General features: G+C 43.1%; 1 non-coding gene and 1 pseudogene across 1 annotated transcript; both read left to right on the forward strand.

Moving 5' to 3' along the window:
- The first annotated feature begins 5,968 nt into the window (after positions 1–5,968).
- On the forward strand, positions 5,969–10,572 carry LOC105468020 (elongation factor 1-alpha 1 pseudogene; annotated as a pseudogene).
- On the forward strand, positions 9,910–10,021 carry LOC112424337 (U6 spliceosomal RNA). The gene has a single exon (XR_003015077.1). It is a non-coding gene; the product is annotated as a U6 spliceosomal RNA (small nuclear RNA).
- Positions 10,573–26,142: the final 15,570 nt, after the last annotated feature.

Below are 26,142 nucleotides of genomic sequence, written 5' to 3' on the forward strand. Positions count from 1 at the left end.
TTAACATTATGAGCTCATTAACTCACCAGAGTAGGCACCAGCACAGGGAATGAAAAGAAGATATTGGAAACCTATGGCCTGGTGGTTGTGGGAAAGGACAGTTAATTGTAAAAAAAAAAAAAAAAAAAAAAAAAAAAAAGCAATTTGCAGAAGGTACACGTGTGAGGAAAATATCCGGAAGGATACACACCAAATGTCAACACTAACTCTCCCAGAGAATGACTGTTCATTTACACAGTCTGCTCTGCTTCAGTGTCCTAAAGCAAGCAGGGATTGCTTTCATAGTTATAAAAACTCTTAAAATAGATTATTATAAAGTAGTCAATATAAAATATTCTTATAAAATACATGTTAGACGTAGAGATATATTTCTGCATTAAAAAGCTTATTTCTGTGTAATAGAACTACGAGGTAATTATTTTCTTCTTTGTAATTGTATCCTCCAAATTTTCTACTTTCATAATCTGGGAAAAAATAATAAACATTAATGAAAATTTTTAAGATAAATCTTATATCTTAAATCATCTCTTACCCTCATCCTCTAACTGCTATATTTAACTGAAACAGAAACTTCCTATTTGTCTTCCCCACCCTGATTTCCATATCCCATTCCCCGCTACAGTATTTCCTCTCTCACATCTCCCTGTCCTGACAGCATCTGTTGACATGGCCAGTAAGTGCAACATGTCAAACAGAATCCCAGCATTAAGACGTGCTCAGGAGTAATCCCTAAAGGAAGCTGGTTCCTAAATGTCACGTTTATCAAGCTCCCTTTTTGCCCCAATTGTCCACACCCACAACGTTCAGAAGAACTGAGACTCAAAGCAAAGGTCCTGGTGAAGATGACTGCAGAACATTTATTTAGGTAGGCCGGGCACAGTGGCTCACGCCAATAATCCCAACCCTGAGGGAGGCCAGCGTGGGCAGATCACCTGAGGTCAGGAGTTCGAGACTGGCCTGGCCAACATGGTGAAACCCCGTCTCTACTAAAAATATAAAAAATAGCCAGGTGTGATGGCAGACGCCTGTAGTCCCAGCTACTCGGGAGGCTGAGACAGGAGAATCACTCGAACCCTGGAGGCGGAGGTTGCAGTGAGCCAAGATTGTACCACTGGACTCCAGCCTGGGTGACAGAGCAAGACTCTGTCTCAAAAAAAAAAAAAAGAACATTGAGGTAAAGGTAAAGTACAAAGCCCCCAAAGAAGTCCTATTTTATGATATTTTCCAGTCTGGGCTGGGGGGAACTTCAAATGTCTTTTTCTAGAGCCTGGGTAAAGAGTGTGCAGCAAATTAGCTGAACTCTAGATAATATGGCTGAATGATGTGCTAATACCCTCACTCACGAAACCTCTTACTGGGGTGTAATCATTGTGTCAACTAGAATGGCCCATAGGGTGCCCAGGTATTTGGTTCAGTGTTATTCTGGGTGTGTCTGTGAGGCTGTTTCTGGAAGAGATGAGCATTTGAATGGGTAGATGGAGGAAAGCAGGGCCCTCCCCAGTGTGGGTGGGCACCATTCAATCCACTGAGGGCCTGAACAGAACAAAAGGCAGAGGAACAGAGAATCTGCCGGTCTGCCTACTTGAGCTGAGCCCTCCATCTTCTCCCAGCCTGGGCAAGGGCAGCTTCAACTTTGTCCCTTGCATCACAAAGGTCAGGAAATAACAACACAGAGATGGCAGCAAGGGTTGTTGGAACTGAGTGGGCGCTCGCAGCCAGTCACAACCCTCCCAAAGACCCAGAAGGGCAAGGAAAAGAACCGAAGCTTCCCCACACCCATGCCTTCCCCACACCTAGCATCCAGGAAGGGGAGAATGCAGAATAGCGGGCAAGGGTCTGGCATTTAGGGGCCATTGAGTTGTCTGTGGAGGACCACAGACACCACAGAGAGTGCTGGTGAGGACCCAGTGACATAACCAGGGCAGGAGGCTGAGTTAGGACCAAGATCACAGGAGAGCCAGGAAGGCTGCCACAGTGGCATTTGTGAAAGCTCTGCCCCAGCTCAGCAGCCACCCCTAGAGTGCCTGGCCTTCAAGATGAATATGATTGAAGTCACTGATTTTATTTCAAATGTTAGTGACCAGATTGCATTTTCCTGTATCACACAAATGAATGCTAGAGATCAGAAATTAAATTATAGAAAACAGAAAATTACATCCCTTGTACACCCAAGTCTATAGAAATGTGTACCACTCTAGAGAGAACAGATGAGAAGGTATCCTCCCCTTGCCACTGGAAGCACCCAAGGCCCGGCCATAGGTGACAGCCCCTGAGGGGTGGGCTCTGAGGGTCCCATCTTGCCTCTGCCTCATCAGTTACGAAGTCACCCAAAGCAACCAACAAGGTCTTGCTAGTGCCACCCCACAGTCTGGGGCACCTGGGACCTTATGACATGCCACTGCTGTCTGCCATTCAGTGTGCAGGGCCCTAATCTGTTTTCTGGCTCTCTTGGGACCTCACTGGTTTTTTCACCCTGCAGGCGGAACACAGCCGGGCTGTGACTGGGAATGTGACAAGGTAACCATGACGAGAGGTAGGCCCAGCAGCAGTCACTGTCCTGGCAGGAGCAAAAAGGACCAGATCTGAGTCACCGCCTTCCTTGTTCCGGCTGGGCAGGGCCCTGGCCCCATTCCTCCAGGTCCACCTCTTCAGCCTGCACTCTCTCAGGGGAAGGAAGCCTCCAACTCCCCTTTCCAGCCCCTTCTTGACAAAACTCACAGAATTAACCCCAGGAGCTTCTCCCAGCCTCCCAGGCAGGCAGCCTCCAGCACTCCTCCTGCTGTTTCTCCTCTTCTTTAACCCCTTATCTCTAGGGCGGACCCACTGTGGGTCAGTGCTTCTGAAGCCTTCTGGATGTGCGGGTGACTCTGGCCCCCTGCTACCATCTCCATGCTCACAATGACACACAAGCCTGGGCAGGTGCTCCCACGCTGGGAGACACTGTGGCAGGAGTTCTCCCATTCTCGCTGAGGAGGGCGGGGGGGTATTTTTTCCCCGAAGGGTTGAGAAATGACCAGATGGGCAGAGCTCTGGAGGGGCTGCCATGGGGTCCAAGGTCTTTGGGTGAGCACCTTCTCGGACTGTGGGAGGCAGAAGCAGGAGGTCCTGGGGAAGATATTCCAAGCTCAGCCTGGCTCCTGGCGCTATTACTGGCATTTAAGCCAGAATAGGACTCCCAGGGAGGGTGTGCACTAAATCCCCAAGGACAGGTGTGTGACCTTCTCTGAACCCCACTTTCGTTGACTGTCAGAAGGGACACAGGCACTTTCAAGGGCTTTGGTGAACCACATAGGTGGCCCCAATAAATGGTAGCTGTTCCTATTTCCTCTCCCCAGCACCAGCTGTAATTCTTGGTATCTTTTTCACAGCATCCTTAAAAAGACAGCTAAAGCAGCAGGGCGTTAGGCTGAATACTTAGTATTTTACATATGCCCATCCCCCCACAAGACTGCGTTTAACAAAACTGCACATAACTCTTTATTTCCCTTAACATAACATAGGGGCCAGGTGAAGTGGCTCACGCCTATAATCCCAGCACTTTGAGAGGCCAGTTCAGGAAGACAGCTTTGAGGCAGGAGAATAGGGTCTGGAGGCAGGGAACCTACAGCCAATTTGTGCTGAATTCCCAGAACGGAATCAAAAGGAAAACTCCATCTCTCCACACCCAAGTAACAAAAGGATCAAAGGCTACTCCCTTTGCAAACCCACCCCCCGCTTTTCTGCCTTGCAGATGAAAAATGAAAGTATCTCTGATTGGTCCCCTCCTGCAACCAGTCAGACTGGTTGCAGGCCAAGTCTTCATGTGTAACTTTGTAATTTCACTTCAGCTTCTGATTGGTCACCTTCCACAACTAATCAAACTGGTTGCAGGCCACTACTTCACTTACATAGGTGTTAACCAAGTAACAAATGGGAAACCTCTAGAGGGCATTTAATCCCCAGAAAACTCTGTAACCAGCACTCTTGAGCCACTTACACAAGTCCGCTCCCACTCTGTGGAGTGTACTTTTGTTTCAATAAATTTGTGCTTTTGTTGCTTCATTCTTTCATTGCTTTGTGCATTTATTTTTGTCCAATTCTTTATTCAAAACGCCAAGAACCTGGAGGACTCATAGTCAAGACCCTCCACCAGTAACAGCTTGAGGCCAGAATTTCAAGACCAGCCCAGGCAACACAGCAAGATCCCATCTCTACAAAAAAATATATATATATACAAAAATTAGCTGGGTATGGTGGTGCACGCCTGTAGTCCCAGCTACTTGAGAGGGTCCTTCGAGCCCTGGAGTTCAAGGCTACAGTGAACTACAATCACACTATTGTACTCCAACCTGGGCAACAGAGTGAGACCATGTCTCAAAATAAATGAATAAATAAAAATGACATAGGAAATATGTTGTAGCAGGACGAGCCACAGACAAAAACTCCTCAGACACCGAGTTGTGAAAGGAAAAGGCTTTATTCAGCTGGGTGCATCGGCAGACTCACATCTCCAAAAACCGAGCTCCCTGAGTGAGCAATTCCTGTCCCTTTTAAGGGCTCACAACTCTAAGGGGGTCCGCGTGAGAGGGTCATGTGATTGACTGAGCAAGCAGTGGGTACGTGACTGGGGGCTGCATGCACCGGTAATCAGAACGGAACAGAACAGGACAGGGATTTTCATGATGCTTTTCCACACGATGTCTGAAATCTATAGATAACACGAGCAGCTAGGTCAGGGGTTGATCTTTAACTACCAGGGCACAGTGCTGGACTGTCTGCCTATGGATTCCATTTCTGCCTTTTAGTTTTTACTTCTTCTTTCTTTGGAGGCAGAAATTGGGCATAAGACAATATGAGGGGTGGTCTCCTCCCTTAATGTAAGGAAATTTTTGTAGAGATCTACTTCAAAAGTTGTGTAATTTATTGACCCTGCTAGGTACCAGGAATTGTGTATGTGCTTTATAGACATAATCTTACAACTCTGAGTGGATATTATTTTACAAATGAGGACAAACAGTCATTCAGATACTATCACCTCTGTTTTATACATGAGTAAACTGAGATGCCAGGAAGTTAGGTCATTAATAACAACAACAGGTAATATTAACTATTCTGTTTACAAATATGAAATACAAATATAAATGTGTATGTGTGCACACATGATTGCCGGGTACATACTAAGCATTAAATACGTCTTAATGACTTAATACTATAAGGAGTTTTCACTTAATCATCCCAACAACCCTGTGAAGAAGGTATTTTTATTATCTACATTTTACGCATGAGGAAATCAGGTCATAGAGAGGTTAAACAAATTGCCTTGGTCACATAGTTCCTAAGTGGTGGAAAAGAGATTTGAACTCGAGCAGGCCAAATCTCAACTACTTCAATATTCTGCTCAGTCTCACAGCTGGTAAGTGGTAGAGGTAGAATGTGAAACTGTATCTGACTCCAAAGCCCACATTCTTGACCCACCTTGATATTAATAATTTGTGAGGATCATAATTCATTTACTCAGAGAAAGTTCACACAGCCTCTGTGTTCTGGTGGGGACTGAGTCCACACTGACCCCCTGAGACTCTCTGGACTGTGCCTTATTCATAAGCCTGTAGGTAGCAATGCTGTGACAGACAGCCAGACAAAATAAGCTAGACAGTTAGGATTCCATGAATAATAATATCCATGCCCTTCAGACTCTAGAGTAATGCTGCTCTCAAAATTCAGATGTTGTAGTTTCTAATGCAATTCTAATTTGTTCTCCAAATGAATGTGAACTTTCCCTCCTCCACACCCTCAGAGCATTTATTGGACTTTCTCAGAATATGGACTTTTTCCATATTCTGGTTACTGGAGGACTACTCTTCTCACCCCTTCTAGAACTAATGCCTTGAGAATTGTATGGTTAAAAGATGAATTTGGGTGCTGTATAAGAGTCACCTCCAAATAACAATGGCTTAAACATGGTGGAAGTTTGTTTCTCGCTCACATAATGGTACAGCTGCAGAGTGTGGGGCTGGAGGGAGGCTCTGCTCCACAGTGTTATGCAGGGATCAAAGCATCTCCCATCTGTGGCTCTGCCATCTCCAGAGGACTGCCTTCAGCTGTCCACAATGGCTCAGTGCCTTATAAGGGGTAAAGGTGGAAAGGAAGGGCAAGCCCCTGCCTTTTAAAGACAGAACCAAGTTAGAAGTTCTGTTATTATAATACCAAAGAAAGGGAGAACAGATAATGAAAGGAAATTAGCCATCTCAAGCGGCCACGCCTTAGGAAACACGTTCAGAATGATGTTATATGCATGCAGACGTTTCTTCATTTGACAAAGATGAATAAAATGCCACTATATTTCAGATCCAATGCAAGGCATTTATAAACAATGGATGAATAAATGAATGAGTCCCTTTTTTGGAAAAGCAATACGGAGGTAAGGCCATGAAAATTTCATGAGGGCAAATAATTTAAAAGATGGACACAAGTAATTTCTTCCCATAGAAGGTTGTAGATACTAACAGATATATTTTAAACTGAATTTTTTGTGGCTTGCTGAAAAATATGGAAAATCAATTATAAAGAAAGTAAACAAACAGCCCTGATTTATCAGGCTATGCTGCCACCAGCAAAATATATTCCAGAGTCTCAGTCCTGAATTTTTACTTTGATGACTTTTTGTGTACTTTATTCTGAAATATATTTTTATTTTTCCCTACACACAAAAAAACACACAAATTGTCACTTGTTGCATTTAGACAAATACATGGGTCCAAAATTGAATTCCTTCTGTGTCTTGTATAAGATAAACACTCAGGGGATTTCACCTGGGAGAGGTGCCAAAAGTCCAATTCCAATTTATTATGATTTCTAAATAATACATAAACCACCACATAAAGCCTTTAATAATAATGTTGGTTGAGCTGCCACTGGAATGCATCACTGTTGTCAGACATAGACATCACCAACTCAGCTTTTCTCATTTCCCAAATTCCATTAAGATTCATCTCCACCATCTTCCCAGATGGTGCCATCACCCTCTCCACCTCTTCCCACCATAAAAAAAAGTCCAACAAATGTTTTGCACTTAGTATTTTAACTAAAGTGCCAATAGTAATATGAATAGTAATACTAAAGCATAAAATTTTTAAATTCAAATGTTGAGAGATGGTGAAAGTTTTGCACTGAATTCAAGTGAAGTTGTATTTAATTAGAGTAAGGTTTTCAGAACTTAGGCTTTAGGTTTCAAAGAGGCAGAGGTAGGTCTTGGGAATTTATATTTGCTTCCCCCATGCTGTTAACTTGTGATGTTCTTCTCTACATTCATTGCTCCTAAGAACCCTGATTTAATTTCTCGTTTCCCTCCTTGGCACACAGATCTGCTATATTTACACACTGCTATTTCCCAGAGAACAGCTGCTATGCCCAGTCCAACAGCTTTCTTTCCTCCAAATGCATTGGGCTTAATAAAAAGGAGTAATTCCTAGGTAGCAGTAAATTCCTTAATAAAAAGGAATAATTCCTAGGCAGTAAGACTTCCCCATCTAGGGGAAATGAAGCATTGTCCCTCAGAAAGAATTTTGCAATCCTCATTTTACGTAACGGAATTCAATACACATTTATTTAGCTATTGCAGAGAAAGTACTTGGCAGTTGGTCTGGCATATAGTTACTATTTGCTTAAAACTTACTATAATGAAGGCAAAATTCTAAGTCCACTGAGGAACACTGCAACTCACCGGTTTATTAAAAATACTCATAGATCATTAACTATCCATTTATTCATTAACATATATTTATGGTGCAAGTACTAAGTGCTAGACATCATTCTGTTTCCAAAACAAACATGGCCCCTACTTTCACGGATCTTCCAAGGTAGTGGGAAAGGCAGACGACCAAACAATAGCGCAAATGAATGTAAAACTAATTGTCAAATTGGAAAAGTGTTACAACTCGTATAAAGCCTGCGTCTCTGTGGTTCAATTTCCTAGCACGGTCACAGTCAAAGAAACACAATCTACCAAATAAAACTACTTTCAGTGGGGTTCAGATCTCTGTCAAGGTCATGAAAAACAAGTCAAGACTAAGAAACGGTCACAGACCAGGAAACTGGGGAGATGTGAAAACTAAATATAATGCACCGCCCTGGATTGGAACAGGAAGAAGATATGAATAGAAAAACTGGTAAAACCAAATAAAATCTGGAGTTGGATTAATGAACTATATAGTTTGGTTACTGAAACTAACCAAAGTCAGTTTCTCTGTTTTGACAAATGTGACATGGTAATGCAAGATGTTAACAATGGTGTAAATTGGGTAAGGGGCATATGGAAATCCTCTCTACTATCTTTGCAACCTTTCTGTAAATCTAAAATTATTTCAAAATAAGATTTTTTTTTTGAATTTTTTTTTGAGATGGAGTTTCACTCTTGTTGCCCCAGGCTGGAGTGCAGTGACGCAATCTCAGCTGCCTCCCAAGTTCAAGCGATTCTCCTGCCTCAGCCTCCCAAGTAGCTGAGATCACAGTTGCCTACCACCACGCCCGGCTATTTTTCTGTATTTTTAGTAGAGACAAGGTTTCACCTTGTTGGCCAGACTGGTCTCGAACTCCTGACCTCAGGTGATCCACCTGCCTCGGCCTCCCAAAGTGCTGGGATTACAGGCATGAGCCACCGCACCTGGCCTAGAAATATATATATATATTTTTTAAAGCTCACATCTTTATTTGAGTTCTCAAAAATTCATAATGGTAAATAACCATAGGCCATAGTAACACTTATAAAAGTCTCCATTTGTGATTTATCTCTTAGGTTAGTTATCTATGGCTTTGTAATAAATTAACCCCAAACTTATCATAAATCTGGGAATGCCTCAGCTTAAAGCATCTTCAAGGCTCAGCTGGGACTGGAGAATCCAACACAAAGCTCACTCATGTGGTTGTTGGCAGCCTCAGTTTCTTGCTGGTCATCAGCTGGAGACTTCAGTTCTTTACCCTGTGACCTTCCCACATACAGCAGCCTGATGGCTGCTGGCTTTCTTCAAAGTAAGTGATCTGACAGAGCAAGAACACACGTGCAAGACGGAAGCCACAGTCCTTTTATGACCTAATCTCAGAAGTGACAAACCATCATTTCTGCCATACTCCACTCATTAGAGGCAAGACACTATGTACAGCCTTACACACAAGGAAAGAGAAATTAAGCTCTGCCTCTTTAAGCAAGCAAAATCAAAGAATTTGGGGTTTTGTGTTATTGTTTTGGTTTTGTTTTTTGGGGTTTGGTTTTGTTTTTTTCAGAAGGAGTCTAGCTCTGTCACCCAGGCTGGGGAGCAGTGGCGCAATCTTGGCTCACTGCAACCTCTGCCTCCTGAGTTCAAGCACTTCTCATGCCTCAACCTCCAGAGTAGCTGGAATTACAGGCGCATGCCACTACACCTGCCTAATTTTTTTGTATTTTTAGTAGAGACAGAGTTTTGCCATGTTGGCCAGGCTGGTCTCAAACTCCTGACCTCAGGTGATCTGCCGGTCTCAGCCGCCCAAAGTGCTGGGATTATGGGCATGAGCCACCTGGCCAAATAATTTGTTTTTAAAACTGCCACACCTCTAGTCCCTCCAGTACCCCCACCAAAATCACACACACACACACAGACACACACACACACACACACACAAAGGTACAAAAACTAGCATAAAGTCACAAAGACAAGGAAATCAGAGAAGACAGCAGCAACAAAAATCCAGAACCGGGAAATCAGGAAACTGAATCACAGTCAGAAGATACAAGGAAGCCTAATTGTGAGCCAACAGTGGGGAAGCCAGGAGGCCACACAACCTGCACCTCAGAATCTCAGCACGTCACGCCAATCAGCAGCACTGGGTACTGCTGGGAATGGAGTGAAGGAGTAAGCTGACAATTCTAGGACTGGATGGGAGTCTATTTAAGAATTAGTTTTACACTGGCTTCGGCAGCACATATACTAAAATGGGAACAATACAGAGAAGATTAGCATGGCCCCTACACAAGGATGACATGCAAATTTATGAAGCATTCCATATTTTTTTCCTCCAATCAACATTGCAACGGAAGTCAAGTCTGTTAAAGTGTAGCATGAATTTCTGAGTGAAGCTCTTCCTGGGGACAAGGCGGGCCTCAATGTCAAGAATGTGTCTGTCAAAGATATTTGTTGTGGCAACGTTGCTGGTGACCGCAAAAATGATCCACCAGTGGATGCAGCCAGTTTCACTGCTCAGGTGATTATCCTGAGCCACCCAGGCCAAATCGGTGCAGGCTATGCCCCTGTACTGGATTGTCACACAGCTCACGTTGCATGCATGTTTGCTGAGCTGAAGGAAAAGACTGATCGTTGTTCTGGTAAGAAGCCGGAAGATGGCCCTAAATGCTTGAAGTCTGGTGATGCTGCCATTGTTGACATGGTTCCTGATGAGCCCATGTGTGTTGACAGCGTCTGAGATTATCCTCCTCCGGGTTATTTTGCTGTTTGTGATGTGAGACAGACAGTTGTCATGGGTGTCATCAAAGCAATGAACAAGAAGGCTGCTGGAGCTGTCAAGGTCACCAAGTCTGCCCAGAAAGCTCAGAGGGCCAAATGAATATCATCCCTAATACCTGCCACCCCAATCCTAATCTGTGGTGGAAGAACGGTCTCAGAACTGTTTGTTTCAATTGGCCATTTAAGTTTAATAGTAAAATAATGGTTAATGATAACAATGCACCATAAATCCCTCAGAAAAAAAGGAGAATGTTTTGTGGACCACTGCTTTTTTTTTTTTTTTTTTTTTTTTTTTTCACATGTAGCAGGTTTAAGTTATTAGTTTTTAAAATCAGTACTTTTTAATGGAAACTTGACCAAAAAAATCTGTCACAGAATTTTGAGGCCCATTAAAACAATGACCTAATGAGGGAAAAAAAACAAAAAACAAAAAGGTAGTTTTAGCATAAGTCCCTACTTCTTAGGTATAGGCTGGACCTAGTGACTTCCTTCCAAAGGACCTAGTATGAAAGGAGGAAACAAAAGAGTAACTTTACAGTGGAGAAACCTGACAAACACCATTTCAGCTGGGAGATCAAGGCCAACATGGACAGTCATAAGTCAACATCATCAATCATGATATGATGAAAATGGCATTTTAGGCCTGGCACAGTGGCTTACACATATAATTCCAGTACTTTGGGAGGCTGAGGTTGGAGGATCACTTGAAGCCAGGAGTTCAAGAATAGCCTGGGACACATAGCAAGACCCTATCTCTACAAAAAGTTTTAAAAATTAGCCAGGTGTTGTGGCACACCTGTAGTCCTTGCTACTCGGGAGGCTTAGGTGAGAAAATTGCTTGATTTGATCCCAGGAGCTCAAGGCTGCAGTGAGCCATTGTGCCACCGCACTCCAGCCTCGGCAACAGAGTGAGAGTCTGTCTCATATTAAAAAATAGTTGGGAGGTGTATTTCATCTCTGGGGTCTTCCTCCCAATAACCCATAACCTCGTTCTTATTGTGGAAAAAAGATCAGATAAATTCCGGTATAATAGCAGGACATCCTACAAAATACCATCCCAGTATTCCTCAAAACACTCAAGGTCATAGAAAACAAGGAAAGTCTTAGAGACTATCATAGCCGAAAGGATCCTGTAGACACATGACAGCTAAATGTAACGCAGTATCCCAGATGGGATCCTGGAATGGAGAAAGGACATTAGGAAAAAACTAAGAATATAAAAATAAACTACAGACTTTAGCTAATAATAATGTATATGCATTTGTTCATTAATTATAACAAATGTGTCTCACCAATGTATGCTTGTGATAGAAGAAACACTTTGGAGTATATGGGAGCACTCTGGGGTACATGGGAACACTCAAGTCTAAAGCCATTCTAAAAAGAAAAGGTATTTACGAAGAAGTAGGCTTTTCCCAACCAGATGCCTCCCAGCAGATGCCTCTCTCCGATCCTGGCAGAAAATAGGAGGTTTAGTCACTGCAGTGAGGAAAACAGACCAACGCAGCAACCGTAGTTGAGGGGCAGGGTACGCTACTTGAAATGTTAGATTAGGTAAGATTTCACACATTGATGTTTAAATACCCAGCCCCACTCCCTGACTCTGAACCAGGGGAAACTCAGTCTTCTACATTCCAAGGAGATTTAAAAATTCTTCTCTGACCAATCCCAGTGAAAAGACTGAAAGGTACTGAAATAGTGAAAGGAGTTAGCCAGCTTGCTTTAGGCAGACAGTAAGAGAAGTGTCCCTCGGAGAACCTGCGACCTACCCCACAAGGGTTTACAACAGATGTTTTGTGCAGATAAAGGAACTTCACAGGGGTGCTTGCCGAGACGTGCCTGCAGGGGACTACGGACTACTACGGGCACGCATGCGCACTGAGGTGACTACGGGCACGCATGCGCACTGAGGGGATGGGGGGTGGAGCCCCCAGAAACTTCTGCCTTGTACAAATAGGGAACCCAGCCCATCAGCTTGGATATATAAAAGCCCTTGAATTCAGCTGTGAAGGGGCAATCGGGAACCTGCTTTCAGGACCCTGCTCTTTGCTGAGAACTTTCCTTTCACTTAATAAATTCTACTCCGCTCACTCTTCGATCTCCGTGTGCATAATTTTTTTCTGAGCATGACACAAGAACCTAGATCTGGCCAAGCTAAGCAACAGAAAAGTCCTGCATCATCTGGAGAGGAGGAGAAATTCCCCCGGTGAAACAGCCCACGCTATGGTATGGTTTAAATTCAACAAGCCCAGTCCCACACATAGGGGTTTTTAATGTCTCAATCTTAAAAATAATTGCCAGGTGTTTGAGGAAAACCTTAACAAAAAGAGAATAAAAATAACAGAAAGCAATTGGAAAGAAACAGACACTACAAAGAGGAAAAAGTCTTCAAAGCTAGATTCCATTTTTTTCAGAGCAATAAGAGAATATATTATCCCAATGAAACAAGAATAGGATGCAATAAAATACAAACATTAAGAGAGAAAATATAGGCCAGGCCTGGTGGCTCATGCCTGCAGTCCTAGCACTTTGGGAGGCCGAGGTCAAAGGATCACTTGAACCCAGGAGCTAGAAACCAGCCTAGGCAATATAATGAGACCTTGTCTCTATGAAAAAAAAAAAAAAAAAAAAATAGCCAGGCATAGTGGTACACGCCTGTGGTTCAAGCTACTCAGGAGGCTGAAATGGGAGGATTGCTTGAGCCCTGGAGGTCAAGGCTGCAGTGAACCATGATTGCTCCACTGCACTCTAGTTGGGTGACAGAGTGAGGTCCCGTCAAAAACAAACAAACAAAAAAAAAAAAAAAAGAGAGAGAGAGAAGGAGAAAACAGGGCTCCTGGAAACCAAATTTTTAGAAGCCAAAATGACAAACTTAAAATACAAAAAGACAAAGGGATGAAAAACATTAGAAAAATAAGAAGAATAGTAGACCAGTCCAGGGGTTCCAACACTCAGATAATAGAAGTGCCAGAAGGAGATTACAAAAAAATAAAAGAGAAGCAAATTCACTTATATTTCAAGAACATTTTTCAGAATTTAAAGAATAACTCTGTACATTGAGGTGGCCAACTGGCAGTGAATAAAAATAGATCCACATCTACTCATAAAATTATGAGATTTTGAAACACAGGAGACATGATTGAGCCAAGCAGTATTTCCGCTCTTTTTGTAGTGACTGGTTTAGGATTGGGCATGCAGTGCAGTTCTAACTAATGAGACATGAAGAGAAGTTTGCTTTGGTCTTTTGGAAATATTTCTTTATTTCTTTTTTTTATTTCTTTTTTTTTTTTTTTTTTAAGAGACAGGGTCTCACTCTGTTACCTAGGCTGGAGTGCAGTGGTGCAATCTCTGCTCACTGCAACCTCCACTTCACAGGCTCAAGTGATCCTCCTACCTCAGCATCCTGAGTAGCTGGGACTACAGGCGTGTATCACCATGCCCTGCTAATTCTTGTAATTTTTGTAAAGACAGAGTTTTGACATGTTGCCCAGGCTGGTCTTGAACTCCTGAGCTCAAGTGATCCACTCACCTCAGCCTCCCAAAGTGCTGGCATTACAGGCATGAGCCACCACACCCAGCCTTTGGAAACTCAAACAGACTCGGGAAGAGAATCTTCCCTTTTTCTGTTTCTAGGCATCTTGAACTGCCTCAGCCATCTCTGAACCACAAGAGCAGCTTAAGAGGACACACATTTTTAAGTGGAAGAGTTAGGTCTTAAATCTACCTTCAAATCTCATGTTGTTAATTGTGCTCCTAGTCCACACTGAAAGACTTACCAGGGAAAAGGGCCTGATGAATGAATTGTACCTGAGGCTCCAATTTTTCACAAGTTTATATATCAAGGACCTCCAATTAGCTCATGTCACTTTTCTGAAACCTCTGCAACTTGAATTTGAATATTCCTTAGTACTATTAGAAAGTAACCCTAGAATATATAAATCCTTGAACATCAATAGCCTGGAAGTCACAGTAACAGCACTTATTAGTTTAACCTACAATTCATTTAAAATGTCATCTTCTAATAACCAGATGGCTGATTAAAGCACAGTACCACAGAGGCCAGGGTCATGAATTGGAATCTCCAGGTATATACTAGTTTACTTTAATCACTTCTACTGTCATAATCTCCACCACTAACTGCAACTGATAATCTCTCAATCATAAGAAGTCAGACTCTAAAATAAGAGGTGAGTATTATTGTGTGACCAAAAAAAAAAACAAAAAAAAAACGAGGAGGTGGTTGAATTGGAGGTGGGGGGAATTGCCCTATTCCTGCCAAAAAAAAATAGTAATCACAACAGTGGTCAGAAAGCATCTTCTTTATAAACAAAGAAAAGCTATTGTGTTTTCCAATTCAGGCAATAGCTCCACTGTGTCCAACGGTATGAACTACCCACTATAGATTGACAACACCCAAATCAAACCTCTGGTCAGATACCTGTCCTAAGTTCCAAGGCACATAGCCACCTGTGAAATCATCCCTATACACTTTATAAAATTAATCAGGGAAGAAGGGAGGGGGAGAAATGAAAATAAACCAAGCTTGCAGCACATTCAACATTAATCATGAGGTCAGCTTGCTCCTGACCACTTCTTCACAGTTGTTGGCCACCCATTGCCCCAGAATCACATAGACCCTAGAATATAGTTCCTTTTAACTGCTCTATACATAACAACTTGAACTTGAACATTGTGAAATGTTGTTTTCCATTTCAGATATTCTTTCAGGTCCTGCATACTGATGAAACTACTGATGCCAGCTGGTCTGATGGACCCCAAAAGGAGTCAACTCACCAAAGAATGCAGTTTCCACATCTTGATGATTTCATCCCCCTTATCCTGCCCAATCAATGACTCCAATTTCCTAACCCCTTGCCCTCCATGATCTCCTTAAAACCCCAGCCCAGAACTCCTTGGAGAGATGGATTTGAGGGTCCCTCTCATCTCCTCACTTGGCCTCCCTGCAATCATTAAACTCTTTCTCTGCTACAAACTCTTCTGTCTCCGTTCATTGGTCAGTTACTGCACAGCTGGCATATGAATCTGGTGGTCCTGTAACACCTGCAACGTATATCTCCTTCTAAATGTCCTAATGATATCTCAAACTCAACCTATTTAAAACACCTCTTAGATTGTGTGTTCTCCTTTCAATCTCAATGCATGACACCACCATTCAACAAGTTCCCCAAGCCAAAACTTGGAAACCATTCTCAACCACTCTCTGTCTCTGAACGACAGGTCTGTTATCCTTCTTTCTCAACATTTCTTCACTCTGACTCCCCCTCTGTACCCTAATTTAGGCATCCTTTTCCATTCTATTTCAACAGACTTCTAACTAGTCATTTGCTTCTAGTATCTTCTCTCTCCAATGTCCATGGTCATTAGTTATACTAAAATGCAAATCCAATGTGAGGAAGTGAAGGCAGGTGGAGAGGTAGGTATGGAGTCCATCATCTGGGCCATATGAGGTATGTGTGTTTCATTTTCTGATTAGGGAACCTCTAAGGGTTTTACTCAGGGGAGTGACATCATCATAAACTTTCTTTTGCCACTTAGTGGATGTAGGTTCTCATTGGTACTTAAATTTGTGTTTTTCTTATTGAGGTTGAGCATCTTCTCGTATACTAATTCATTTAGGCTTCCCGTCCTATAACTTCCCTATTATTCCTATAATTCCCCTTTTCCCTTTTTCTTTTAAATGTGTTTCTTGTTTTTTCCCATGCTGACTTTTAGGTATTTTTCTCTACATTCTGGAAACTAATTTTTTCTCAGTCATAGATGTTGCAAATATATTTTACCAGCCATCACCTATTCATTTACATTGGTGATGGTGCTCACCTTTCAATATCACCCCCCCAAAAAGTATTTTTAATATATTCAAATATATTTTTCCTTTATTATATATACTTTGAGGATCCTGTTTAAAAATATCTCCCCTGCCCAAGATCACAAAGAATAATCTACACTTTTTTCTATTAACATTGCACTTTTATCTTTAAATTCAGGTCTCTGTGTGTGTGTGTGTGTGTAAGACAGGGTCTCAGTCTGTCACCCAAGCTGGAGTACAGTGGCTCAATCTTGGCTCACTGCAATCTCCAGCTCCAGGTTGAAGCAATTCTCCCACCTCAGCCTCCCAAGTAGCTGGGACTACAGGTGCATGCCAACACACTTGGCTAATTTTTGTATTTTTTGGTAGAGACGAGATTTCACCATGTTTCCCAGGCTGGTCTCGAACTCCTGACCTCAAGTGGTCCACCTGCCTTGACCTCCTAAAGTGCTGGAATTACAGGTGTGAACCACTGCTGGGCCTAAATTTAGGTTTGTAATCCACCAGGAGTTTACTTCTGGGTATGGTATGAGATGAGGATACAACTTTATTTTGCTCCAGATAATGGAGCCCATTTTCCTAAGATTATTTACCAAATATTCTCCCTTTCCCTTCTCTATAAAGTACCACATTCCCAAATATAGAGGTCTATTTCTAGATGCTTTTCTTTCCATTGGGCCTGTTTTTATAACATATGCCTGTATTTATAATAAATGTCAGTATCTGACAGTGTAAGTCTCATTTCTTTGGCCCCTTTTCCCAAAAATGTCTTATTCATGAAGTTTGATTCCTCCATCTAATTTGCAAAATCCATTTATTAAGTCCTCTAAAACGCTCAGACTTTTAATTGGAATGACACTGAATTTATAGACTAATTATGTGAGAATCAACCAGTTATAATGTTGTCATCCGTCCATAGCTCTTTGTTTATTTACATTTTATTTTATATTCTTTAATAGAGTTTCTAATTTTTCTTTATAAAAGTCTTCAGACTCTTTTATTATGTTAACTCCCAAAAATGTATAGGCCTATGGAGTCTGGGGATTTTTGCTATTTTAATTTGTACCTTATTTTCTTTACATTTTATGATGAGTTATTTCTAGAGTAGAAGATACTATTATTAAAATTTATTTTGTACCTCCAAACCTGCTGAACTTTTAATTCTCTTTTTAGTTCTAATGGTTTAGTTACTCTCTTGGGTTTACTTTGAAAAGTCTCCTTCTATCTAAAAATAATAACAATTTTGTCTCTTCGATTTCATGTTAGTTCTGACTTAGGTTCAGCTATATATAACAGAGCCCCCAAATAACAGTAGCTTAAGAAGACAGAAATTCATTTCTCTCTCATGTAAAAGTTAAGATGTAGGGAGTCCAGGCCTGGTATGAAAGTTCGACAGCAGCCTTGAGGTGCATCCTCATCCTCATGCTCCCATGTTGCTCCTGGCATCACATCCACGCAGGACCCACAAAGGAAACACCTCAGAAATTGCACACACAGCTCCTACTTACAACTCACTAGCCAAAACCCAGCTTTAGATCTTGAAAAATCATCTCTTCACTATTTGTTTTACTTTACTATTTCATTGATTTCTGCTTTTACCATTACTTCTTTTCTTCTTTCAAATTTACTCTATCCTGGTTTCTTGAATTGAAAGCTGAGCTCATTTCTTTTCCATCTTCCCTGTTTCTAGTTTTATTTACCACCATAAATTCCCCTCTTGGTACAGTTTTAGTTGCATCACATAAATATCACCATGTCCCACTTTGATTATCATCCAATCCTAAGAATTTTGTAATTTCTCCTTGTGGTAGGGCAGCTCCTGACTTGGCTCCAATGATCCTTGCCTCCTAGTATTCCTGCCCTTGTGTAACGCCTCTCCTGGAGAGAGGGCTGGTCCTAGAGACTTGCTTCTAGAATATGACAAAGGTGATGAGATGTCAGTTCCCAGATTAGGTTATAAAAGACTATGAAACTCCACTTGCCAGCACACGCTCTCTTACTCACTCTGATGGAGCAAGGGGCCATGCTGGGACATCCACAGAGCAAGGAATTGTGGGCAACCTCTGGCCCACAGCCAGTAAGGAGCTGAGGCCCTCAGTCCAACAGGCAGCAAGGTTCTAAATCCTGCCAACAACCACGTGAATGGGCTTGGAAAAAGGTCCTTCTCCAGATGAGTCTTAAGATGACTGCAGGCTGGGTGCAGTGGCTCACGCCTGTAATCCCAGCACTTTGGGAGGCTGAGGCGGGTGGATCACTTGAGCTCAGAAGTTCGAGACCAGCCTGGGCAACATGGCAAGACTCCTCCCGCCCTTCCCCATCTCTACAAAAAAAAAAAAAACAAAAAAAACACAGAAATTAGCCGGGCGTGATGGCATGCACCTATAGTCCCAGCTACTTGGGAAGCTGAGGTAGGAGGATGGCTTGAGCCCAGGAGAAGAAGGTTGCAGTGAGCTGAGATCTCACCACTGCACTCCAGCCTGGGTGACAAAGCCAGACCCTGTTTCAAAGAAAAAAAAAAAAAATTACTGCAGCCTCAGCTGCCACCTTGACCCTGAGCCAGAGCACACAACTAAACCACACCTGAATTCCTGATCCACTGAAGCTATAAGATGTTTTATTTTATGCCACTAAGTCTTGGGATAATTAGTTGTGTTACATAGCAATAGATGATTAATATACTCCTGTATCTTCTTTAACCCAGGAATTAATTTTCAGTGACACATTTTTAAATTTTTAGTCATATAGGATTTGTCATTAGTCTTCTGTATTCTCTCTTGCTGCTGTAACAAACTACCACAAACTTAGTGGCTTTGAAACAACTCAAATTTATTATCTTACAGTTCTGGACACAGGTCTTACCGGGCTGAAGTCACGGCATGGGCAGGGCTGTATGTTGCTTTCTGGAGACTCTGAGAGAGAATTTGTTTCCTTGCTCATTCAGGCTGTTTCCTTGCTGCGCTTGGCCTGAGATCCCCGTTTCCTTATTGGCTGTTTTGTTACAGCTGAGGACCACTCCCAGTTTTCAGAGGCCACCCACAGCCCTTGGCTCATGGGCCCCTCCCTCCATCATCAAAGCCAGCAACAGCAGGTCATGACTTGTTCACATTCCACCTCTCTGACCATTCTTCCATAACCGTGTCTCCCTCTGGTTACAGCTGGGAATGGTTATCCCCTTTTTTAAGGACTGATGGAATTCAACTGAGCCCACCTGGATAAACCAGGCTACTCTCACCATCTCAAGACCCTTAACCTTAATCACATCTGCAAAATCACTTTTGCCATGTAAAGTAATATAGTCATGGGTTCTGGGAATTTAAGCGTGGACATCTTTGCAGGGCCATTATTCTTGCTACCACATCTTCCAATACTGATTTGTAATTTAATTATATTTCCACCACAGGATATAGTTCAGATGAAGTCATTTCTTTCTTATTCACTGAGAATTCCTTTGTGACACAGATACAGTACACAAATATTGTGCCGGTTCTGTGTTTGCTCAAAATAATATTTTTTTTCTGAAATGTAAAGTTAAACTTCTCTCTGCTAATTTGAGATAAGTGATCACATTATTAAACACTTCCATATCCCTGGTCATTTTTTCTGCTTAATTTATCAGCTTTTGAGTATGTGTCAAAATCTCCAACTATAATTCTTGATTTATCTATCCTCTTAATTATTTCTGTTGTCATTGTTTTATTTATTTAGTTTTTAGTAGATATGGGGTCTCGCTATGTTGCCCAAGCTGGTCTCAAACTCCTGGGCTCGGGTGATCCTCCTGCCTCAGCCTCCCAGAATGCTGGGATTATGGATGTGAGCCATCATTCCCAGCCTCTCATGTTAATTCTACCACAGATTACTTGATATATTTCAGGGGTATAATATTAGGGGCAGGCATCTGTAATTGTTATATCTTCTTGGTCCATCATTCCTTTTATCAGCATGCGGCACCTTGCTTCATCTTTGCTCAGGTTGTTTTGCTGCTGCTGTGTTTCGTTTGCTGTAAATTTGTTTTGTCTGATAGTAAGATTACTCCCTGAGCTTTTTCTTGTTCACATCTGCCTGCTGCATCTCTTTTTGCACACTTATTTTCCGTTTACGTATATCCTTTTCTTGTAAGAGTGACTTGGTAGATCACACGTTGCTGGGCCCCAGGATCCCCTCATTTAGCCCATCAGAGTCTCAGAGTTTTGACGGGTACCTTTCTTTCACAGGGCTTCTGCTCCTCAGATGCCTTCTGTTCCTCGGAGCTCTCTATTATTCCCTAAAGATGACCTATCCCTCGGGTAGGGATGGCTCCTTGGTAGAGAGGAAAGAGCCTAGGGTCTATGCCTCTCCAGGTGAGCTGGAGGTGAGACGGCAGAGAACCTCTACATAGGCTTTCCAGGCTCAAGCAAATCTTGCCTGGGGGCCCTCTGGAGTGAACGGTGGTAGAGGTTCTGGTCTAGTGGAAGTGGGTACTCGATCAACCAGTGTGTTCACTTGCCTGCTTACTTAAGAGTTGCTGTAGATTGTAAGATTTTGAGCAAGCCAACTTCTGGGTCCAGCCATACAAGCCAAGGTTTCCAACTGCACTACGGAGGGCCTCCCAGCTCCCACCTAGTTCACCCAGGGCAGTGTCAGAGAGAGGCAAAGCCCCAAGTAAAACCCAGTTCAGTCCATTCTGGCCTTGATTTCCTCCCCTGCCCAACTCCAGACCCCCTGCCCTGGACCCAACGCTCTCCTTTCTCCAAAGCACTTAGGATCAGCTGCCAAGTGAGGCTTCGAGTGCATCACCCTCCCTGTCACTTCTTGAGCATCTACAGGGTTGAGATGGGAAGAAGTTGGCTTCCTTGACTAGAAGATAAATTCTGAATAGCCTGTAACAGAGATTTGTTTTTCTTGCAAGAAACAGTAAAATTATTTATTGCCTATACAAGCTAATTTCAATTTTGAGCCTCTCCTGTGGTCAGGCTGGTGGGAAAACACAAGCTCTTTATTTCCCATAGGTAATATATTCACATGGCTCAGAAATAAAAAATAAACAAAAGTGATAATGTAAAAATCTCCCTCCTATCTGCATATAAAACTGCTAATACTGGTTTCTTATGCATCTTTCCAGAGTTTCATCAAACATATACAAGTAAGGATAAAAATGTATTCTATATGCATACACACACACACATTCTTATTTGCTCCCTTTTCCACAAAGGACAGCACACTGTACAGTCTACTCAGTATTTTGCCTTTGTTATTTCACTTCAAATGTCTGGTAGACCTTTCTCAACAAAGAGATTGAGCATTCTTCCTTACAGCTATACAGTATCCCCTGGTGTGGAGGACTATAATTTATCCAATCATCTCCCATTGATAGACATTGAGGTTATTTACAATCTTCTGCCATTACAAACAATGCTGTGTTGAATAAAGTAGAGAGTTTAAACAACGGGGGAAATGTAAAAGATAGCGGAGGCATTTCACTGTGTTTCCCAGTAATTTTTTTTTCCCTGCTGCTGTTTCTTCCTGCTGCATTTTTATTTTCCTGGAAGCCCAATGCTGATGCTTTATTTGCAGTCTGCACATTGTTCAGGATCATTTTAGCCATTGGAACTATACAGTAAAATAGAAAAATGTACATTTGTGGAAGTCTTGAAAGTTAACAATAACAACTACAAATCTCACACTCATTCAGGGCCTTCTGCAGCCTTGAGCGCTCAGATAGCAGGCTGACGGGGATTTTGCAAGCTCAACACACGGTGATCATCAGATTCAGACACCTCCCTCCTGTCACAGCAGACTAAGCAGCACAGGGTGCGCTGGTCAGGCCACTCCAGAGCTTCTGACACCATGAAAGGTACACAGAGAGTTTTTTCACAGTGATCTATAGCTCTCAAAAACCCACTGGCATTAATACCCAAAAGAATTGAAAGCAGAAAACTCTGCAAGATATTTGTACAACCATTTCTTTCTTTCCCATCTTTTCCTTCCTTCCTTCCTCCCTCCCTCCCTCCCTCTCTCTCTCTCTCTCTCTCTTTTTTCTTTCTTTCTTTCGACAGCGTCTCCCTTTGTTGCCCAGGCTAGACTACAGCAGCTTGATCTCAGCTTACTGCAGCTTTAACCTCCTGGGCCTCAAGCAATCCTCACAGCTCAGCCTCCCAAGTATCTGGGACTATAGGTTGTGCCACCATACCTGGCTAATTTTTCTGTATTTTTTTTTGAGAGATGGGGTCTCACTTTGTTGCCCAGGCTGGTCTCAAACTCCTGGGCTCAAGTGATCCTCCCTCCTTGGCCTCCCAGCGTGCTGGGATTACAGGCATGAGCCACCACGCGGGACCTGTACACCCATTTCGTAATAGTATGATTCACAGTGGCCAAGGAGCGAAGGCCACTCAAATGTCCATTGGCCAATAGACGGATAAATAAAATGTGGTGTATAATACAATGGAATATTATTCATCCTTAAAAAGAAGGGAAATCCTGACACATGCTACAACATGAGCCTATCTTGAGATGATGCTAAGTGAAATAAGCCAGTCACAAAAGGACAAATGCTATATAATTCCACTTATAGGAGGTACCTACAGTAGTCAAATTGATGGCAAAAGAAGATGGAATGGTGGTTTCCAGGGACTGGGGGAAGGGGAAAGGGGGAGTTACTGCCTAATGGGTACTGAATTTCAGGGTTTTTTGCTTTGTTTTGAGACGGAGTTGCGCTCTTTTGACCAGGCTGTAGTGCAGTGGCACGATCTCAGCTCACTGCAACCTCCGCCTCCGGGGTTCAAGCAATTCTCTGCCTCAGCCTCCTGAGTAGCTGGGATTACAGGCGCCAACCACCACATCAGGCTAATTTTTGTATTTTTAGTAGAGATGGGATTTCACCATCTTGGCCAGGGTGGTCTTGAACTCCTGACCTCGTGATCCATCCACTTCGGCCTCCCAAAGTGTTGGGATTACAGGCATGAGCCACTGCACCCGGCCAGAATTTCAGTTTTGCAAGATGAAAACAATTCTGGAGAGGAATGGTGGTGATGATTACACAACTATTAGCATGTACTTAATCCCACTGAACTGCCTACACCTAAAAATGGTTAAGATGTGTATTTACCACAATTTTAATTTTTTTAACAGAGTAAAAAAATAAACATTGGCAGTCCCTTGGTTAACATCAGTCTTTCTGTATAAGCAGCCATATGCAGAGCCTTCTCTGATTGAATCATTTTTCTCCCTAATCCATTTCTCCACAATCAGAGAAGAGAGTTGTACAGAAAAGATCTCATCATGAGGATGATATTAGTGAAAGTACAAGTTCGTATTAATCAGGCCCCTACTGAGCCAGGCACTAAGCTAAGCTCCTTACTTTATCTCGTTGAATCCTTATTAAAGCTCTGCAAGGTCAACATTATCTGCATTTTACAGTGAGAAAACTAATGCTCAACAATGCCAAGAAAAACAGCTGAAAACTATTAGCACTAATGAGAGAAAGGAGTGGGGCAGATGGACATGCTACCAATGGGAAGTCACCAGTACTTTCCTAGGTACGAACAATAACAAACTTGAAATTGTTTTTTAAAAGTCCCACTCTGGCCGGGCGCGGTGGCTCAAGCCTGTAATCCCAGCACTTTGGGAGGCCGAGACAGGCGGATCACGAGGTCAGGAGATCGAGACCATCCTGGCTAACATAGTGAAACCCGGTCTCTACTAAAAATACAAAAAAAACTAGCCGGGCGAGGTGGCGGGTGCCTGTAGTCCCAGCTACTCGGGAGGTTGAGGCAGGGGAACGGCGTGAACCCGGGAGGCAGAGCTTGCAGTGAGCCGAGATCCGGCCACTGCACTCCAGCCTGGGCAATACAGTGAGACTCCGTCTAAAAATAAAAATAAAAATAAAATAAATGAAATAAATAAAAGTCCCACTCAAACAACAACTAAAGCCACAAAACATTGGGAAAAGGGCTGGAAAAACCTAGTAGAGAAATGTAAATAGGAGAGGGATTAGGAGGAGAGAGGGAAGAAATTCACCTTTTACCTGGTGTATCTCTGTATAGTTTGAATTTTTACAATTATTTTTGTAACAACAAAATCTTAATATAAAAATGAGGTTAAGAAAATTGTCCAGAGTCAATATCTGAAAGTGAATTGGTCTAAATTCAAAGGCTAATCCTGGCCAGGTGTGGTGGTTCACGCCTGTAATCCCGTCACTTTGGGAGGTTGAGGCAGGCAAATCACTTGAAATCAGGAGTTTGAGAACAGCCTGGCCAATATGGCGAAACCCCGTCTCTACTAAAAATACAAAAAATTAGCCAGGCACAGCGGCGCACGGCTGTGGTCCCAGCTACTCTGGAGGCGGAGGCGTGAGAATCACTTGAACCTGGGAGGCAGAGGTTGCAGTGAGCTGAGATCTCACCACTGCACTCCAGCCTGGGCAACAGAGCAGGACTCTGTCTCTAAATGAATAAATAAACAAACAAAGGCCATTCCTTTATGTTCTGCCATCCTAGAATCCACCCAAGACGACTGCTGGCTGGTGCCACGTGTCATCCTGAGAGGACACACACATTAGAAGGACATTTTTGGATTACAAAGCCAGAAGGAAAAGACTTGGTTGGATGTCTCCTTCAGTAAAGAGACATTGTGGGCATTTTCTATTTGCTTTTGCATTTGTTTTTGTTTTGCTTTGTTTGTTTTGGGACTCAGTCTCGCTCTATTGCCCAGGCTGGAGTGCAGTGGTGCGATCTCGGCTCACTGCAACCTCTGCCTCCCAGGTTCAAGCGATTCTCCTGCCTCAGCCTCCTGAGTAGCTGAGTAGCTGGGACTACAGGCGTGCAACACCATGCCTGGCTTATTTTTTTGTATTTTTAGTAGAGACGGGGTTTCACCGTGTTAGCCAGGATGGTCTCAATCTCCTGACCTTGTGATCCGCCCGCCTCGGCCTCACCAAAGTGCTGGGATTACAGGTGTGAGCCACCACACCCGGCCGTGTGTGTGTTTGTTTTCTAAGGATTATCATCAAAATGAAAACACAAAATTCACATTCCCATGGGGGCTCAGTGACCCAACCGCATGCCGTGTTCAGTCTCATGTGAATAGAATCCCTCTAGAAGACTCCCTGATTTGGGAGCTTTTCGAGCCAGGGTAACCGTGTGTACCTGGGGCAAGGGTGATGGGATTGTGCTTTACGCAAGTGAATGGCGCCCTGTGGACCACAGCTCAATGCAGAGCTGCTGCTCTTGGCTCAACTTCCCGCCTGATTTCCCCTGCACCTTCTTCCGGGTTGAGCCCCCAGGTACTGGCCCTTTGGCTTGGATTCAGTTTTCCCCCTGCCTAGGATCCTTCAGCGACACTGTCCACCTGCACCCCGCCCGTGACTTCTGCTTTCCCTGGGCACTGAGCCTTGGAGCTCTGGACTTCCCCAGCGACAGACCACACTCCAGGAGCTCAGACCAGGGGCAGCGCTTCAGGCCTCCACGTTTTTGAGGGCTCCAGGCAGTTTCCTGAGGGTGCTTCAGAAAAAAAATCACTTGCATGGGAAAAGTCACATTCCCTTGGGAGACTCCCTCTCACTTTACCCCTAGTATCCTTCCAAATCCTGGGCACTTTACAAGTCCCTATGGCAATGCATGTATGGCCCGGAACTCCCGGTCAACTGTCACTCTCGTGCTCTCTCTCTCACTCATTCTCTCCCTCCCTCCTTCCTTCATGGCTGTGCTATTCCCCACACCAAGATTTCTAGCCCACTAGGCATGCACATCTCTTGTATCAATTCATTTTTTCTTTTTTTTTTTTTTTTGAGACGGAGTCTCGCTGTGTCACCCAGGCTGGAGTGCAGTGGCGTGATCCCGGCTCACTGCAACCTCCGCCTGCCGGGTTCAA

This window comes from Macaca nemestrina, chromosome 9, assembly GCF_043159975.1.
Source record: "Macaca nemestrina isolate mMacNem1 chromosome 9, mMacNem.hap1, whole genome shotgun sequence".
NCBI classification, from domain to species: Eukaryota; Metazoa; Chordata; class Mammalia; order Primates; family Cercopithecidae; genus Macaca; species Macaca nemestrina.